The sequence below is a fragment of the Asparagus officinalis genome, chromosome 5 (genome assembly GCF_001876935.1).
Source record: "Asparagus officinalis chromosome 5, Aspof.V1, whole genome shotgun sequence".
Taxonomy (NCBI): domain Eukaryota; kingdom Viridiplantae; phylum Streptophyta; class Magnoliopsida; order Asparagales; family Asparagaceae; genus Asparagus; species Asparagus officinalis.
In genome coordinates this window covers 55,142,189-55,148,816 of record NC_033798.1, presented here as the reverse complement: position 1 = coordinate 55,148,816, position 6,628 = coordinate 55,142,189, and positions in this window count along the sequence as shown.

The following is a 6,628-nucleotide window of genomic DNA, read 5'->3' as shown; positions in this document are numbered from 1 at the left end:
AGCTAGACACGACAAGCGGTGACCTAGATCCGGGTGGCATCTGCTGAGGGGGAAGAACAAGGAGGAAGTCGGCGTGGTGGCTTGTGGGCGGTGATGACTGACGATATCTGCAGGCTTGACGTAGGATGTTCGGAGTTTGGGCTTGCACGAGGTCGGCGGTGGCTTCGAGCGAGGAGAGTGGCGCAAGCAGAGGGTGTGCGGGGAGACTTGGGTGGTGGCGGAGGATGATTTGTGTTAGGCTTTTCTTTCGCTGGGTATTTTAGAGGAAGAAAGAGAGGGACATGCACGTTATTATGGGAGTGATTGGGGGCATGATTGGGGGTCGGTTATGGGAAAGAAATCAAGAGATAATGATGTGATTATGGGTATGGTGGTGGCGGAGGATGATTTGTGTTAGGCTTTTCTTTCGCTGGGTATTTTAGAGGAAGAAAGAGAGGGACATGCACGTTATTATGGGAGTGATTGGGGGCATGATTGGGGGTCGGTTATGGGAAAGAAATCAAGAGATAATGATGTGATTATGGGTATGAGATTTGGTACATATGGAAATAAATAGGAAGAGAAAGAGAGAATATATGGGGAGAGAAGAAATATGCACGTGAAGAAATAATAATAATATTAACCAACTATGTATACAATCATGACAATTATAATAATAATTACCCAAGATTTAATAACCACTATTATTATACATTTAAAAAAAACATAGAAGATTCTAGAGAATTGGAGAAAAATATCAATACTCTTTATTAAAATATTATTTAATATTTTAAATACTAGGAGAATACATTTAAATACGTATCAGAAAATTACGGCTGTTACATATACCAAGAATACTTGGGTACCAAAACATATTTCATTTTTTAAACCAAGAATTTTTAGTGTTTTTATGTTTCTTTTTCTTGGTTTTGAAAATTATATTTTGAAATTTTTTTGAATATGAAAATAATTTTTCTTTGATCAATTATTTTGTTTTTATGATTATTAGTTTCGATTTTGATGAGAGGTTTGTATTTATATAACCCACCGGGTTTATTGAGTGTTTATTCCCATATCTTGTTTACCGGGTGCTAAAAATATTTATATGGGTTGGAACAAGATAAAGAGCTTGATATTGTCGCCTCTCTTTCCATTTTTATATTGGTTTAATATTTATGTGATTACTTGTGATTTATGATCTCATTTGAGTGGTTTGTTTTCATTTTAAAACTTTTTTTTGCATGATTCTCATGTTCTTCTTCTTTTGATTTCATAAATCTATTTTATACATGATTTTTATATTTACGTTTTGAGACACACTATTTCAATGGTATATTACTATGTGTCCTTATTGTATTTTTGTATGTGAGATTTGTTTAGCATGATTTCATCTATGCTTGCTTATATATAGATGCCTTAGTATTCATTGCATATATTTTTAAGGTATTTTGATAAGGGGAGCAATCCCTATACTTGTTTTATACTCACCTATGCTTATTTGTAGGGGGAGCTTTCGCTCTCTCTATTCCTTTTTTTCCCTTTTTGATGTAGGGGGAGAAATATTATGAGTATATTCTTTTTGTTTATATGCACGATAATTATAATTTGTATATACTTTTCCTTTCATGCATATATATCTTTTTGTAAATTGTTTGTCATCATAAAAAATGGGGAGATTGTTGGGTCTTTTTGTTTTGATGATGATTTACAAACAATATACTTCTAATATTGTTTGTCTAGTGTTTATATTTTGTATTTATTCTAGGAAAATAATACGTTGGAGGGTGGATGTATTGCGCCATAACGATCATATCCAATGGAGGTTGGCGGAATTGTGGAGTGAAGCCTATGCAATTTAAGTTGAAGATCCAAGTTCAAGTTTCATCCACAAGATATATATATATATACATGTTTTGATTTTATAGTTTTCAAGTTTTTACAAAAATGAATTTATGAAAATATTGAAATATTTATTTATGGACTTCATAATAATATTATATATCAATTCATTAAGCCTTTAAAATCATTTTACAAAAGTTTTAATATCGTGTTTATGTCAAATGACAAAATCATGTATGTTTAGTTTTCATGTTTTTGGACATATTTGAAAAATGATGAGTTTTCACTATTGAGAAGTGCAATTTCAAATTTTCTTTTTGTAACATGTTTATTTACATGTTTACAATTATTTTATAAAGTTTTATATTTTTTGGAATTTATTTGCTATTTTTAAAGGCACTTTAAAAAACACTTTTACTATTCAAATCAGGCTGATACAGTGTTATCAGTCGACTGATTAATGTGAAAACAGCCGGAATAATAAAAAGTTTATGTTTTATTTTGGTTGACTGACCAGTCGACTGATGAGGTTATCAGTTGACTGATAAGGTCCGTCAGTCGACTGATGAGCTGAAAAACGCCTCTAACGGTCAGCTTATCAGTCGACTGATGAAAGCCGTCAGTCGACTGATGGTGTAACAGCTAGTTTTTTTAGCCTTTTACAGATTTAGGTTTTTGGTCTTTTTGTCTTGTTTTCTCTTGGCTTTGAGGTTCCTATAAATACCCCTACATATCATCAGTTCTAAAATATCAAGAGAATGTTTTAAAACAAGTTTAAGAGTGTTTTAACACGGGTTTGAGTTTTGGATTAAGTTTTTTTAAAAAGCTTTTAAGCATTTGAGAGTTTGTTTTGTAAAGATAATTTCACAAGAACTTGGGGAAGATCATCCATTGGTGTTTGAGCATTCAACTCTTCTCCCTCTCTTTATTGATCTATAGAGAAGTTTTCCTTAAACTCAATTCTAGCAATTTATATGTTTTGATCTTAATTTCCATAAGCTAGATTTCAATATTGAGTTTAAATTGTTTTTATTAAATCTCTTTGTTACACTCACCCACTTGAGCTTATTGTATTTGCATTCATAGTATATTTAGGATTGTGAGAGATTGTAACATTGAGTTCTAATCTTGTTTAGAGAATAAACCATTTGTTGTGAGCTTAATTGAGTTGTGCTTAATTGAGTTCTAATCTTGTTTAGAGAATAAACCATTTGTTGTGAGCTTAATTGTGAGGTTCACTTTGTATTACACTAGTACATCATGAGGAGTGTTTAGTGAGAGATGGGGTCGTCCCAAGAAGAGTGAGGTAGGTGGTAATGTCTAGAGAGAGGTTGTAATTTCTAACACTTAAGGGAGATACGGGCTGGAGACCAACACTTGAGGTGGTAGTTAGTATGGTTACATTATGAGTGATTGTGAACGTTGATCGGTGAGCATTGAAAACCAACATTGTGATGTGTAATCATTTTTTAGGTAAGCATAGAAAACCCGGTGTGATAGTGGAGATCTCCTCGAGGTGAGGAGTGGAGACGTAGGTCATGGGGACCGAACTCCGTGAACATATTGTTTGTTTGTGATTGTATTGACGCACATATTTTTATGTTCATATCTTATATCGCCTTTGTATATTTCGTGTTGTTTATATTGCCCACTATCTAGTTTAGATTGTTTACCCTTTTGTTACTTGTATATTCTTACACATATATTTGTAATATATCATTCTTGCTAAGATATATTTGTTAGTAAGTTTTAATTTGGCATAAATCAGATTAGATTAGCATAAACCCTATTCAGCCCCCTCTAGTGTTCTTTCCTAGTGGCATTAGGGTGCTTTCAGCGTATTCCCGTAAAAATAGCAAAGCCCACGTATTCGACATCATAGCAAGTTGTTATTAATAACGCTAAAATCCATGCCTTACACGCATGTGGGATGTTATCTCGATCCCTAATTAGATATAAGCCTACGCCTAACACACGTTGCCAGGTGGTTCGTTCCCATGAAAATAACAAAGTCTATGTATTCGTTATCATAGCACTAAGTCTAAAAGAGTTCATTCTTCTAACACAACGTTACATGAAGAATGGACTTAGATAATCTACACGCTAGCCCAACTCAAACGGTAGTCGTAAAGGCACATCAAACCCATTGATGGCTGAGGATTTGGAAAAAATCCTATGAGTATTATGCTTAATTGTTCCAAAAAGAATCAGTAATCATAATAAGGTACAAAAGTTATTGACACATAAACTTGACCAATTGGTCTCGGGATTTGAACAGGAGAGCTAACCTCAACTCCAGCTAAAATTTCTTTAACCGCGGAGAAGAAGGCTTGAAAACTCTATTCCTAGGGTTTTGAAAAATGGTTTTAAACTCAAGGAGGTGGACAAAGATGACCCAAGAGGACGCAAGTTTTGGACTTAAACAAATTTAGTCTGATAGCAATATCGTAGATAGTTGTACCTATCTCGCTCACGCGAGGCAAAAGAAACTGTCTTGCACAAAGAGGTTCTCTGGCATACGTCCAATACATTCTCAAAATGCCCGGACACTCCGAGGAGTATATTAGTATAAATTACATCTCCTTGAACCTCCAATAGGTACACGAGGTTAAACTGATTCTCAATACTTCAAAGAGTATACGAGTATAAACTGATTCTCCATGCTCTAACGCCTTAAGAGCTTAAACTGTGTAGATTCCAGTCAATGTATGAGTATAAACTACGTTCACACAGGTCAATGCCGATCAACGCGTTGCAAATGAGAGTCAACACCGATCAACACATTGCAACAATGGTCTACATCGGTCAACACGTCGATGATTTTCGTCGAAACAAGGCTCAAGATTAAATTCCAGGTCAAAGGATACTTCTGAGACTTCAATCGCAGTTCCAATATGCATCACCGACAAAGATAATCAGTTTAAAATCGATTCAATGACACGAGCTATAATAAAAAACAATTACACCAGCTTCAGTTCAAGACTTCGACAATGGTCAAATGATAAACGCAACACCAAAAAAATTTTAGCTATTCGACAAAATACTAAATAGACTGGGAATTGAAGAAATCAAGACTTGAAGCTAGTAATAGGTCCTTCTACATAGATCTCTTAGACAAAATGCTAAAGAGATTGAAGGTTGGGCCTATCATATCTAAAGTATTTCAGACTCTTCTACAAAAGAACGAGAGTAAAACACTTTGGAGGGGGTATCTGTTGGCGTCAAAATTACCTATAGGTTCCTGCACACTACTTGAGATGGAAAAAGATGATAAACGTCATTATCCAAGTCAACGAGGATTGGATAATGTCAACGAGGATTATCTGATGCCATGAGAAACTTAACAAGCGCATGAAGCAAGTTGGCAAAATATACGAGTCAACGGGACGACAAAATAGCGAAGAAACGACTCGATCGGGAGTTTCATTTCACCCACGAAAGACGAAGTGTCACTTATGTTTTGCTAACTCTACATGTGTTTGGCCCAAGGGAGGTCGTAGATCTCTTTTCTAGCTTTCTAATGCATTTTGAATCACGTCATTCCGAGATCGGACGGAAGAATTACAGGCGAAACAATCGAAACACGCCAACGGCATCTCAGCCAATGCCAAGACACCATTGGTGTCTCGGCCCATGACCAAGGCACCAATGGTGTCTCGGCCCAGGGGCGAGACACCAGCGGTGTCTCATGCCCAGAAAAGCCATTTTTCACCTGTTAACTGCTCGGAAACTTATTTTTCAATAAAATTTTGAGATTTCTTGATTCCACAGCCTCTCTAACTATTTTAGGCTATCTTTGAATGTGGTTAAGTAGTTACTACTGAGGATAAGATAAATTGTTCGTTCTTATCTAAAAACAGATCTTCTAAAGCCTATAAATACAACCCTAGGGATGGGAAAGTTCGGAGCAACGACGAAGCCGTATTGAATTGGAGAGTGAGGAGCATGAATTTTAGCAAGGAGAAAGTATGTTCTTGCCAAGTTCTTCGACAAAAAGGAGGAGAGTTCAATAGATCTGTCACCACTTCAACCTCGTTCATCCGCTTCCCTTGAGATCGCACCGTTACTGTGATCTCGAGAAGAGTGTTTATATCACCATTGCTGAGATATTCATTTTAATTTCTTATCTCATTCGTAAGGCAACAAAATTAATCGAATCTGATCATTTGGTAGTCCATGGATAAATCCCGACACTGACAAAGATCCCACGCCAGTAGAAGACCGATAAACGATCTCTCCGCATGTGATTTCTAGAAAGTTGTAATTTTTCAATCCCTTTTCTGTAGAGAAATCTTATAAAAAGACTCCTCTTTTGAATTCGTTGTAAACGCCTAAAGTTGTAATGAATTCCTCAAAGAAATTAACTTTCGACACGAACAGTTACACCCCTTAAACCCCTATAAATAGCTGAGAAATTAACTCGGCAAAAAAAAAGAGAAGGAGAGGGAAAGAAAAAGAAATTTGGAGAATTTTTAACATCATTTAGATCGGATTCTTGGAGCTTTTGCCTTGGCTTGTGAACCATTTCGATTAAGTTGAATAGGATCAATTCATTTTCTGAAATTAACTCTTCTACAGAGTTCTCAATGTCGTTTAGAGTTCTGAACTCGTTAACAGTTTTAAACTTGTCTCGCAAGTTCTTCCCGACGTGAAGTCAAGAGGAATAGACTACATTCCACAAAACAAGGTGCTCGGATCGTCAATGGGATACGAGATTCAAACTCACTTCGACACCAGGAAGAAACCAGTTTTAAACAAAGGGAAAGATCTTCGTTGATTCTTTCTCTTTCTTGTAAATTGGGAAACTGAT